Genomic DNA, 14,096 nt, shown 5'->3' with positions numbered 1-14,096 from the left:
GCTATGTATACTGATTTCTTCTTTACAGGGCTGGATAGGTTAGTGTTAGATCGTGGATGTCTGTAGATGCCGGGATTTTAGTGTTAGGTTGGACTCACACTTTATTACATGCGCCTGGCAAACTTCAGTACCCTCTATTTTCCATAGGCAACACTTTAAGGTCATCACCTTAGAGATAAATGTGAATAATGGGCCAAGAATTATTGCTCTCACTCGGGCAAGCGTGCCCATATGTAAGATGTGGGTGGGGAGGCACAAACATTTTTAATTGCTTTTAAATGCTTGGGTGTAACTTTCATTTTTTTACACTTTTTCACTTATTTTTTAATAAACTTTTTTTTTCATCATTTAGTGGACAAACTTTGGGGGGGGGGGGGATTTTAAATGCTTGGATGTAACTTTAATTGCTTACGCTTTTTAATAAACTTTTTTTTTCATTATGTAGTGGGCAAAAATTCCCTTGTGGTATTTTCATTTTTTGGTGACAGGTTCTCTTTAATGAGACATCGGGGCTTTAAAAGACCTGTCCTCCAATGAGAGCGCCCCTGTACGTGGAAGAGGCCAGCGATGTACGACACTCTGCCTCTAGGAGCTGTCTGTCCGCAGTACAATGCGGGTGGGGGGGTTCTAAAGAGCTTAAAACAGAAAATACTGAATGTGGCCACTAGATGGTGCTGGGATTCAATTACCGATGCTACTTAGCACCCTCTGGTGGCCACGTGCAATCTTTTCAGTTTTAAATCAATGATAAAGATTCATGCAGCACAGGAAATAGCCTGATAATGCAGATTTTCAGAGTAATGCAGAACAAAGGTACATGCACTTTCACTGGGAGAATTGCTATACACATTTTTTTGTAAAAAAAAAAAAAAAAAGTGTTTTGCCCGTAGATGCACTTTAACCACTTGCCGACCAGCCACCGTCATTATACGGCGGCAGGTCCGCTCTCCTGCGCAAATCACCGTAGCTGTACAGCAGCTCGCACAGGCACGATAGCGGGTGCGCGTCGCCAGCGCCGCACGCTCGCACCTGCTGCAGGCCGTGGGGGCATGCCCGCGGGCCGGGGGCGGACTCGATGTCTGCCAGCAATAGGGTTACCACCTGTCCGGGATTCACCCGGACAGTCCGGGTTTTGAATCATGTGTTCGGGTTTCAGGCGGACTGCAACCTGGACACATTATTCACACCGGGCTGTGGATCCTCAAGTAACCTTCACACACAAATATGTTGCCGGCCGGGAGCTGTGGGTGGCTGCCCATGGGCAAGTTCGGCATCACTGGTGGGCAGGGCAATGACATCATCAAGAGCAATTTGGCCACACCCACTGTTCTCTGCGGCACGCTATGCGCACCGCATTTCTACTCTTCATGGGGCACCCAAAGTGTCCTAAGCCGCTAAAGTGTTTGGGTTTGACAAGGTGGCAACCCTAGCCGGCAACCCACGATCGCCTAGTACAGAGGCAGAATGGGGATCTGCCTTTGTGAACAAGGCGGATCCCCATTCTGACAGGAGACATGACAGAGATCTACTGTTCTCATTGATCGGGAACAGCGATCTCTGTCATGTTCCAGCAAGCCCATCCCCCCCACAGTTAGAACACACCTAGGGAACACAGTTAACCCCTTGATCGCCCCCTAGTGTTAACCCCTTCGTTGCCAGTGTCATTTTTACATTGATCAGTGCAATTTTATAGCACTGATCAATGTAATAATGTCACTGGTCCCCAAAAAGTGTCATTTGGGGTCAGATTTGTCTGGCCGCAATGTCGCAGTCCCGCTAAAAATCGTAGATCGCTGCCATTATTAGTAAAAATAATTAAAAAAAAATATAAAAGTCCCTAAATTCATCCCATAGTTTGTAGACGCGATAAGTTTTGCGCAAACCAATCAATATACGCCTATTGCGATTTTTTTTTAACCGAAAATATGTAGAAGAATACATATCGGCCTAAACTGATGAATACATTTTTTTTTCTATGGTTTTTTTTTTTTTGGATATGTATTATAGCAAAAAGTACATTTTTAATTTTTTTTTTCAAAATTGTTGCTCTTTGTTTCGTTATAGCACAAAAAATAAAAACCGCAGAGGCGATCAAATACCACCAAAAGAAATCTTTGTGGGAAAAAAAGTACTCTCAATTTTGTTTGGGTACAGCGTCGCACGACCGCGCAATTGTCAGTGCCGTATCGCAAAAAATGGCCTGGTCATCAAGGGGGCAAATCCTTCCGAGGCTGAAGTGGTTAAACAGTTTTTTTTTTTTTTTTTTTAATGGAATTCAACTTTAACAAAGCGGTATCCCTCATTCTCTGCATGTAGTTGGATGTACCTGTAAGGACTTCTATAACACTCCAGCTCTGATTTCAATCTGATGTACTTCAGTGCTCATTTGATACCCTCATCTGGCGATAATCAGCTGGAATTATTCATTGAGATGAGGCTTTAATTTATTTGCCGTTTGGATCGGTGCCAGAAGACACGCAATCCACCCCTTTTTAAAAAAAAAAAAAAAAAATTCTGCTGAGCGAACGAACGCGTGCAATTCTGGGGGTGCGCAGCAGAGGGCAGCGACGGTCCACGCAGCGCCAGGGGACAAACGGCATGGAAAATCCTTTCTTACTTATTTATTTCCAGTGGAATCGGACCTAGTAATTATCTTTTTTTTTTTTTTTTTTATAGATTTTGCTTTGATACAGCTGCTGGGAAAAAATAAATAAATAAAGAATTCGGCTTCAGTGCACCGATATGTAGGCCGCGTCCAGATCAGATGGGCAGGTGGCAGCACCCGCGTGCTGTTAACGGTTGAATTTATTTAATTTTTTTCCCCCTCTGTTTAATTTCAGCATAGAGGAGGTGACACCCTGGATGCTGAGCCTCCCGGACGCAAATGCATGCTCATGGAAAAGAGCAACAGCCCTGTTTTCTGCCATGGACCGAGCCCTGTGATTGGCTAAGGGTTCTCACCCAGGAAGGGCGACTGCAGCCAAGCAGCTCAGTACACAGCTGGAATCTTATCTGAGATCAAATCTACCCTCCAAAAAATTCTTAACAACTTCAATACCGGGCACTTCCACCCCCTTTCCTGTCCGGGCCAACTCTCAGCTTTCAGTGCTGTTGCACTTTGAATGGCGATTGCCGCGGTCATGTGACACTGTACCCACATGACATATTATCATTATTTTGAGACAGCTTTATTTTGGGGGTATTTAATCACCACTGGGTTTTTTATTTTCTGCTAAAAAAAAAAAAAATACAGAAAATTTTGAAAAAGAAAAAGAAAATTTTGTAAATAAGTAATACTTCTCCTTCACTGATGTGATGGGCAGCACTGATGAGGAGGCACTAAAATGCAGCAATGATGGGCACTGATAGGTGACACTGATGGGCAGGCACTTATGGGCACTGATAGGCAGAATGGATAGATGGCACTTATAGGCACTGCTTGGTGGCAGTGATGGGTGGCACTGATGAGATGGCACTGATGAGGAACACTAATATGCAGCACTGATAGGCAGCACTTATGGGCACTGATATGCAGCACTGGTGAGAACTGATAGGCAGCACTGATGGGCACTGATAGGTAGCACTGATGGGCACTGATGGGGGAATGGATAGGCAGCACTGATGGGCACTGATAGGTAGCACTGATGGGCACTGATAGGGGGAATGGATAGGCAGCACTGATGGGCACTGATAGGTAGCACTGATGGGCACTGATAGGGGAATGGATAGGCAGCACTGATGGGCACTGATAGGTAGCACTGATGGGCACTGATAGGGTGAATGGATAGGCAGCACTGATGGGCACTGATAGGGTGAATGGATAGGCAGCACTGATGGGCACTGATAGGTAGCACTGATGGGCACTGATAGGGGAATGGATAGGCAGCACTGATGGGCACTGATAGGTAGCACTGATGGGCACTGATAGGGGGAATGGATAGGCAGCACTGATGGGCACTGATAGGGTGAATGGATAGGCAGCACTGATGGGCACTGATTGGTGGCACTGATGAGGAGACACTAATACGCAGCACTGATAGGTGGCACTGATAGGCAGCACTTATGGGCACCGATATGCAGCACTGATGAGCACTTATAGGCGGCACTGAAGAGCACTGATATGCAGCACTGGTGAGAACCGATAGGTAGCACTGATGGGCACTGATAGGCAGAATGGATAGGCGGCACTGATGGGCACTGATTGGCGGCAGTGATGAGGAGACACTAATATGCAACACTGATATGTGGCACTGATAGGCAGCACTTATGGATACTAATATGCAGCACTGGTGAGAACTGATATGCAGCACTGATGGGCACTGATAGGTAGCACTGATGGGCACTGATAGGGGGAATGGATAGGCAGCACTGATGGGCACTGATTGGTGTCTCTGATGAGGAGACACTAATATGCCACACTGATGGGCACTGATAGGTGGCACTCATAGGCAGCACTTATGGGCACTGATTTGCAGCACTGATGAGCACTTATAGGCGGCACTGATAGGGGGAATGGATAGGCAGCACTGATGGGCACTGATGGGTGGCACTGATGAACACTGATATGCAGCACTGATAGATAGCACTGATGGGCACTGATAGGCAGAATGGATAGGTAGCACTGATGGGCACTGAAAGGCAGCACTGGCATCAATGACGGGTACTGATTGGCATCACTGCTGGGCACTGTTGGGGCTGCACTGATAAGCAGTGTCCTGATTATCTGTGCAGATCTCCCCTTTGAAGAAATGCTGCTGATTGCTCTGTCAGTGTGAGGGGAGGAGAGCCAATAACCAGCATTTCCTTGTTTACATGTGATCAGCTGTGATTGGACACATCCGATCACATGGGTAAAGAGCCTCATCATCGTCTCTTTACCAAGATCGAGATGCGCCGTGTCCCAGGGACACAACACGCCGCCGATTGCTGCGCAGGTGCCCCCCGCAGGCAGGCAAGTGCGACGTGAGCGGGACAACGTCATATGATGTCATCCCACAACAAGAGAGCCACCTTGCGCCCGGTCATTTTACTATATGACGGGCGGGAAGTGGTTTAAAGGTATGTTCGCGTTCTTGGTTGCAGCTCGGAACTTACACAAAAAACAAAAGAAAGAGGGCGCCACCATCTAAGTGCAGCTTTTTTTTTATCAGTAAATTAAAATGTCATATAAAATATATAAGCAATTACTGCCTTGGGTAAGGTAATCAGTTTTTCCAGTATCTGGCTTAACAAAGGGGCGTGTACAGTCCTAAACGCTTAGCAAAGCCCACCGGTGCCACCCGCTGAGCCAAGTTTGGAAATCCCAGCGACATCACCGCACAGCTTGCATTCCAGCGGGGTCCATCTCATTGCCGCTTGGCATCTGGCAGCTCTGCTAACACTGTCCACTTCCTGGATGACCCGGGATTGCACAGTATACATGCTGATTACCTTACCCAATGCAGAGAGTGTATACAGTCATGTCCATAAATATTGGGACATGGACACAATTCTAATCTTTCCACCACAATGGATTTGGAATGAAACGAACAAGATATGCTTTAACTGCAGACCTTCAGCTTTCATTTGAGGGTATTTACATCCATTCATTTTAATGGTTCAAAGACCGTCGGGCAAAATGGTCGGCGCCCTCGCGCACGTTCACTTCACCAAATCTGGACCTCTTTGGAAAAAGTTTGGACACCCCTTCTCTAAGGCCTCTGCTTTAAAAATAAAAGATATAGAATGTTTGGAGGTTCTAAGTAATTTTACAGCAAAAAATCCAGATTGTTAAATGTGAACAAACAGAGGCAGAAAAGGCCCGGGCTGGAAGTAGTTAAAGAGACAGCGGGGCTGGACAGGCAGGGGTTAATGAATACATTATTCGCTTTTTTTTAATTTCAAGGTGTCCATCCCCCCCGCCCCCCCTCAGTCCCCCCCCCATCTGATCCCACCGATAATTATCAGTACAATGTAAACATCAAAGCACCGGGGTAAAGCCATACATTGTTCTCTGTATATTATCACACTGATACTTTGTATTGTTCTCATAGAGGATGCTTCATTATGGTAATTGAATGTAATTGTTATATTGAAATGACACTTCTGTGTATGTGAAGGAAGATCCCATCCCCCCCCCACCACCTGAGCACCTCCCAGGACATCGCACTGTACAGGCGTTATACCGAGTGCAAGAACTGAGTTCTCATCAGTGAAAATGTAAATCTGAGCCATGCTGGCGGATCACGTGCAGAATGAGAGCTACACTCGACTTCATTCCCCGCTATGACAAAACTACAGTACACCGCCCTCTGTTCCTCAATTCAATGAAGACTACAGTACACCACCCTCTGTTCCTCAATTCAATGAAGACTACAGTACACCACCCTCTGTTCCTCAATTCAATGAAGACTACAGTACACCGCCCTCTGTTCCTCAATTCAATGAAGACTACAGTACACCGCCCTCTGTTCCTCAATTCAATGAAGACTACAGTACACCACCCTCTGTTCCTCAATTCAATGAAGACTACAGTACACCGCCCTCTGTTCCTCAATTCAATGAAGACTACAGTACACCGCCCTCTCTTCCTCATTTCAATGAAGACTACAGTACACCGCCCTCTCTTCCTCATTTCAATGAAGACTACAGTACACCGCCCTCTGTTCCTCATTTCAATGAAGACTACAGTACACCGCCCTCTCTTCCTCATTTCAATGAAGACTACAGTACACCGCCCTCTGTTCCTCAATTCAATGAAGACTACAGTACACCACCCTCTGTTCCTCAATTCAATGAAGACTACAGTACACCACCCTCTGTTCCTCAATTCAATAAAGACTACAGTACATAGCCCTCTGTTCCTCAATTCAATGAAGACTACAGTACACCACCCTCTGTTCCTCAATTCAATAAAGACTACACTACACCGCCCTCTCTTCCTCATTTCAATGAAGACTACAGTACACCGCCCTCTGTTCCTCAATTCAATAAAGACTACAGTACATAGCCCTCTGTTCCTCAATTCAATGAAGACTACAGTACACCACCCTCTGTTCCTCAATTCAATAAAGACTACAGTACACCGCCCTCTCTTCCTCATTTCAATGAAGACTACAGTACACCACCCTCTGTTCCTCAATTCAATGAAGACTACAGTACACCACCCTCTGTTCCTCAATTCAAAAAAGACTACAGTACATAGCCCTCTGTTCCTCAATTCAATGAAGACTACAGTACACCGCCCTCTGTTCCTCAATTCAATAAAGACTACAGTACACCGCCCTCTGTTCCTCAATTCAATAAAGACTACAGTACACCGCCCTCTGTTCCTCAATTCAATAAAGACTACAGTACACCGCCCTCTGTTCCTCAATTCAATAAAGACTACAGTACACCGCCCTCTGTTCCTCAATTCAATGAAGACTACAGTACACCACCCTCTGTTCCTCAATTTAATGAAGACTACAGTACACCGCCCTCTGTTCCTCAATTCAATGAAGACTACAGTACACCACCCTCAGTTCCTCAATTCAATGAAGACTACAGTACACCACCCTCTGTTCCTCAATTCAATGAAGACTACAGTACACCACCCTCTGTTTGCTCTGTTTAATCCATCACCCACAATGAGAAATGCTGGTGGTGATGGGAATAGATTTTCATTTCTCTAAGCTGATAGGTGAAGTTTACAATGAGCCTCGCAGGTCTGCACTGTGCAAAAATAAGCCGAACTCTAAACACACAGATTTTATTTATATACAGTGCCTTGAAAAAGTATTCACACCCCTTGAAATTTTCCACATTTTGTCACGTTACAACCAAAAACGTAAATGTATTTTATTGGGATTTTATGTGATAGACCAACACAAAGTGGCTCATAATTGTGAAGTGGAAGGAAAATGATAAATGGCTTTCCAAATTTTTTCCAAATAAATATGTGAAAAGTGTGGGGTACATTTTTATGGCGCCCCCCGGAGTCAATACTTTGTAGAACCGCCTTTCACTGCAATTACAGCTGCAAGTCTTTTTGGGGGATGTCTCTACCAGCTTTGCACATCTAGAGAGGGACATTTTTGCCCGTTCTTCTTTGCCAAATAGCTCAAGCTCTGTCAGATTGGATGGAGAACGTCTGTGAACAGCAATTTTCAAGTCTTGCCACAGATTTTCAATTGGATTTAGGTCTGGACTGTGACTGGGCCATTCTAACACATGAATATGCTTTGATCTAAACCAGGGATCCTCAAACTAGGCCCTCCAGCTGTTGCAGAACTACACATCCCATGAGGCATTGTAAAACTCTGACATTCACAGACATGACTAGGCATGATGGGAATTGTAGTGCCTGAACACCTGGAGGGCCGCAGTTTGAAGACCCCTGATCTAAACCATTCCATTGTACCTCTGGCTGTATGTTTCGGGTTGTTGTCCTGCTGGAAGGTGAACCTCCGCCCCAGTCTCAAGTCAGATCTTGTGGACAGATTACTGGGAGGGGCTGGGGAAGACCCGGCTGTCATGGTGCACGTTGGCACCAATGACAAAGTCAGAGGCAGATGGAGTGTCCTAAAGAACGATTTTAGGGACTTAGGAACCAAATTGAGGAAAAGGACCTCCAAGGTAGTGTTCTCAGGAATACTACCGGTACATCGAGCCACACCAGAAAGGCAGAGGGAGATTAGGGAAGTAAACAAGTGGCTGAGGAGCTGGTGTAGTAAGGATGGGTTTGGGTTCCTGGAGGACTGGGCCGACTTCTCAGTCGATAACCAGTACTACCCTGTTTCCCCGAAAATAAGACCTAGCGTGATTGTCGGTGATGGTAGCAATATAAGCCCTACCCCCCAAATAAGCCCTACCCTGTTTCCCCGAAAATAAGCCCTACCCTGAAAATAAGACCTACAAGGACTTTAACTAGGGTTTATTTGGGGGGTAGGGCTTATATTGCAGCCATCACCGAGAATCACGCTAGGTCTTATTTTTGGGGAAACAGGGTATAGAAGGGATGGACTGCACCTAAATGAGGAGGGTGCAGATCAGCTGGGAATGAAGATGGGCAAAAAGTTAGAGGGGTTTTTAAACTAGGCTACGGGGGAGGGGGGGGGAGGGACCAGAGTCAGCGTGGAACATATTCCAGAGGGTAGTATTGGGGGCATTAGTGGTAAGTTGACCAAAGCACATAAACCCAAGGTAAGTATAGTAACAAGTCCTAGTTGCAGTGTCAGAACACCCAATAAGAGGATAGTATGCGACCGGTCTAAACTACGTAGCATGTTCACCAATGCCAGGAGCCTGGCGGACACGTTGGGGGAACTAGAGATACTGTTGTATGAGGAGGATTTGGATTTTGTGGGAATTTCAGAGACCTGGTTCAACAGCTCTCATGATTGGCTGGCAACCATTCAGGGGTATTCCCTTTATCGCAAGGATAGAGAGGGTAAAAAAAGGGGGAGGGGTATGCCTATATATCAAGAATAATGTACACGTGATCGTGAGAGATGACATCACTAAGGGAGCTAGAGAGGAGGTGGAATCCTTATGAGTAGAGCTCCAAAGGGATGAAGCTAAGGGGAAAAAAATACTGTTTATAAACAATGTTACTTTATATCTCTCTGTCTCCTGTATGATCAAAGTTTATAAACAATGTTACTTTGTATCTCTCTATCTCCTGTCTGATCAATGTTTATTAAAAAATGTTACTTTGTATCCCTCTATCTCCTGTCTGATCAATGTTTATAATATTATAAGAATATAAGTGCGCTTGCAGTAAATAGCAAATAGTGACTACAAAATAATCATAGGTGATACTAAGGATATGTAAGTAACAAAATAAAAGTGGCAAAAAATGAATAAAAATAACAGTAAGTGTTATTGAAAATACATCAAAAAAGAGATGATATAAAGGAAGTCCATTCATTTAAAATATATAATAAGGGCAAGCAGATCCAATAGAGCAGGGATATGCAATTAGCGGACCTCCAGCTGTTGCAGAACTACAAGTCCCATGAGGCATAGCAAGACTCTGACAGCCACAAGCATGACAGCCAAGGGCAGAAGCATGATGGGACTTGTAGTTTTGAAACAGCTGGAGGTCCGCTAATCGCATATCCCTGCAATAGAGGAAGATTCAACATCCAGAATTCATCCACCCTCACCCGAAAGGGAAAGAGAGGGGAAGAAAGAGATGTGAAGAGGGTCCCCGAATTGATGGTGAATCCAGAAAACGATAAGACTATGCTCTTACCAGAAACGGTGGACCTCCTGAAGAGCAAGGTCTTACTCGCAGGCAGATATAGCCCTCTGCAGGGACAAACGGACCTCCAGTCTGTCTGTGTCTTTAAACGTCCATGGCGTTCCAGTGGCAAGCAGACCCAAAATCCCAATCTGAAAGGAACACTCATTGGTCGGGAAGACCGTGAGTGTAGAAATCGAAGGGACTCTAATAGTGTAGTAGGTTAGAATAAAAACTTTTATTGCTCAAGGGGAGGGGGCGGGAACACTCTCCGCCATAAAAATACAAGCAAAAATTGCCGGCAAGCTAAAACAGTGTCAAACACCCGAGTACTAAGAAGACATGGGGCGTTGTGGCGTGATGGCGTATAGTGTGTAGCCACGCCCTACATGTTTCGTCATAAATGACGTCTTCAAAATGTTTGTAAACATTTTTACTTTGCATCTATCTTTTTTACAGCCGTATTTCAACAGCAACTCCCGTCTGAGAACTGTGGCCCCAAGAGGGGTGATCATCAGGAGGGCAGAAGGAGAGGATGTTCTGCTTGCGCCATGTATAACCCGAGGACGTTTTTGTTTTTTGGCTGTGTTTGGTACACCCACAGTTGGTTAAGGCCATGTTTTTGTTTTGGATAGAGTAGAATAGGTAGAACTCCAATCAGTATTTTTTAAAATTTTTTTTATCTTGCAATGTCCTGTTGGGGAAATTTCACTTTCTGTCTTGGAGGTACAACAGGAACCTCTCCAATGTAAGGGAAATTTCTCTCTGGGGAGCAGTGTTTACATTGGAAGATTTGCTGTCTCTTCCTGTTTTAAAGGCAGCTGTTGGATTTGCTTGAAGTGGTTGTAAAGGCTGAAAGTTTTTTTTATCTTAATACATTCTATGCATTGAGATAAAAAGCCTTCTGTGTGCAGCAGCCCCCCCTCCCTCAGCCCCCCTAATACTTCCCTGAGTCCATCTCGATCCAGCGATGTTTTGCACGAGAGACTCGGCCATCCGGACTCTCCCTCCTCATTAGCTGAGACAGCAGCGAAGCGCCATTGGCTCCCGCTGCTGTCCATCAAAGTCAGTGAGCCAATGAAGAGAGAGAGGGTGGGGCCAGGGCTCTGTGTCTTAATGGACACACAGAGAAGTGGCTCGGCTTGGGTGCCCCCATAGCAAGCTGCTTGCTGTGGGGGGGGCACTCAGCTGGAGGGAGGGGCCGGAAGTGCCGAAGAGGGACCCGAGAAGAGGAGGATCAGGGCTGCTCTCTGCAAAACCATTACACAGAGCAGGGAAGCCTAATATGTTTGTTATTTTTAAAGGAGAAAAAACAAGACATTAGTATAATTTTGAGCTTGAATTTGTTTTCCATGTTTGCCCAAATTTAGACATTAGCTGTCATTGCTGAGCCAATAAGCTGCTGGCAGGAGATTCCCTGCCCTTCAGCTGACATACACAAAGGGATGGGGATGTTCATGACATAATTGACCTAACTTGGGCACATGGGCAAATCAGGCCAATGATGTCATAGACCAGGGATATGCAATTAGTGGACCTCCAGCTGTTGCAAAACTACAAGTCCCATCATGCCTCTGCCTCTGGGTGTCATGCTTGTGGCTGTCAGAATCTTGCTATGCCTCATGGGACTTGTAGCTCTGCAACAGCTGGAGGTTCGCTAATTGCATATCCCTGTCATAGACATTCATAGGATGGATGGGGGGACCCAGCATTGACAGCTATCTTCTAGGTTTGGGCAAAAACTCAAGCTCATCCCTATCCTGGCGGCTGGTGTTTTTTTCTTTTGGGGGGGGCGGCAAACAGCTATCCCCCCTCCCCAGCCGGCGGCAGCAACCCTCCCCCCGGAGGACAGTTGGGACATCAAAGCCCCGCACCTCCCCCATCTAGGAAGTGGGTGGGCGTGAATCTATCTATTAATCATATAGGGGGGTGGCGACGCCCTTGCACCCTTAATGGATGGGCCACCCCTGCCTGGACTGATATAGAAGGAAAACCCCTATCTGAGACTGAGATCTGGTCTGATAAGTAAAATAAAATAATAACTTAATAGAAATAAATTATTGACCCCCCCCCCCCACACACACACACCAAGGGTATGATAAAAAAAAGATTGAAACACACATACAGAGTTTATTTTACCATCATAAGAAGTAAACTTCCTTTACTGCCGCGCTCTATAATTTTAATCACAAATTGCGCAGACTGCGGAATGTCACCCTTGTTTCTCGCTTTTGCAGACAATGCGGAATCAATGCGGAATCAACATCGTCCCATCATTACCATAATCAACTTGATTTCCATCCAGTAATTTTGGCGCTGGTAAACATAAAAAAGCTTTTTTTGGGGGGAGGGGCTGAGAGATGTCGTCCGTCAATCAAATTAGCTTTTTGATCACAGTAATTACAGCTGTCACACTTTGCTCTGATTGCCGTCTGCGTCGAGACACTTCATGTTTGCTCATCGTGCTGATCATGATCTCTAGCCACTAACATGAAATACCCTTTTTTTTTTACATTTTTTAAGCATTACCTCACTGCAGTGCATTATAGAACCCTTAATTAGGAGGACCTCTTCACCTGTGACTGTTCATGGATCCCAGTCTCAATAAGAGCCTCGTACACACGATCGGACTTTCCGACGGGAAATGTTCGATGACAGGCTGTTGTCAGTAAATCCGACCGTGTGTATTCTCCATCGGACAATTGTTGTCAGACTTTCCGCGGACAAATGTTGGATCGCAGGTTTTCAAATTTTCCGCGGACAAATGTGTGTTGTCGGATTTTCCGAGCGTGTGTACACAAGTCCAAAGTACAAACACGCATGCTCGGAAGCAGAAGCAATTGGTCTTGTAAACTAGCGTTCGTAATGGAGAATTAACATTCGTGATGCGGCAAATTATGAAAATCTGGAAATGCAGCGCACAATTCTCTTCTTCTTTAATAGGATAATAATGAAGCTGCTTTGCTGATGGAGTTATTGCAAACAAATTTTCAAGGGCTTTTTTTTCTAGTGATATCAAGAATAACATTATTATGCTTTTTTTTAAATTTTTTTTTTTTATTTGGGCAAGTTACCACAACACCATTATCCCGTAGTTTTTAAGTTCAAAGATACAATTATGTTGGTGTCCCTTGTAAATTTTACATTGTATTTTTTTAAATGTAACTGCCGACTCCCAAACTGTCATTAGAAGTAAAAAAAGCCAAGTATTATTCTACACTATTTATTTATTGTGCATTAAAAAAAGAAAACAAATAAAATTAGACATGATATCTGCCAATACAATTTAACCAAAAAGTGCATTCTATGCATCCAAAAATATAGAAAATATACCAAATCAAATCATTATTATTCCCCCAAAAAAATAATGTCAAAGCAATAACTCCAAGGCCAATAATAAATAACACGTTATCTCCTCCGATTCCGCAACATGTCTGGTTGACGAACGGCCGTTCAGAAACTAACTGAAAAGCACGAAATTAAAAGCACGAAATGAAAAGCGCAAATCAACACTCACCAAACTTCTACTAACACGAAATTAGCAGAAGGAGCCCAAAGGGTGGCGCTAAAGAGCTGAAAAACAACGTAGTGCGTCACTACCTTCGTATTTGTTGGCCGACAATTCCTTGCCGTGTGTATGCAAGACAAGTTTGGGCCAACGCCCTTCAGACAAAAGTCCACGGTTTTGTTGGCCAACAATCCGATCGCGTGTACGAAGGCTTAATGGCCTGTCAGCAAACATGATAGACACGCGTCCCAAGATTTGCGGTTGTTGCCTAAATTTCAGCTGGGAAAAGTAAAATGAATAGTTTGGGCTGGGTTCAAATTTAGACGTTTTACTGAAATTGTGGTGAAGTTCAAAAATGATGCTGAAATTTTGCTGTTAAGAAAA

Source organism: Aquarana catesbeiana, linkage group LG13, assembly GCF_042186555.1.
Source record: "Aquarana catesbeiana isolate 2022-GZ linkage group LG13, ASM4218655v1, whole genome shotgun sequence".
In the NCBI taxonomy this organism is placed as follows: domain Eukaryota; kingdom Metazoa; phylum Chordata; class Amphibia; order Anura; family Ranidae; genus Aquarana; species Aquarana catesbeiana.
This window is presented reverse-complemented; position numbering follows the sequence as displayed.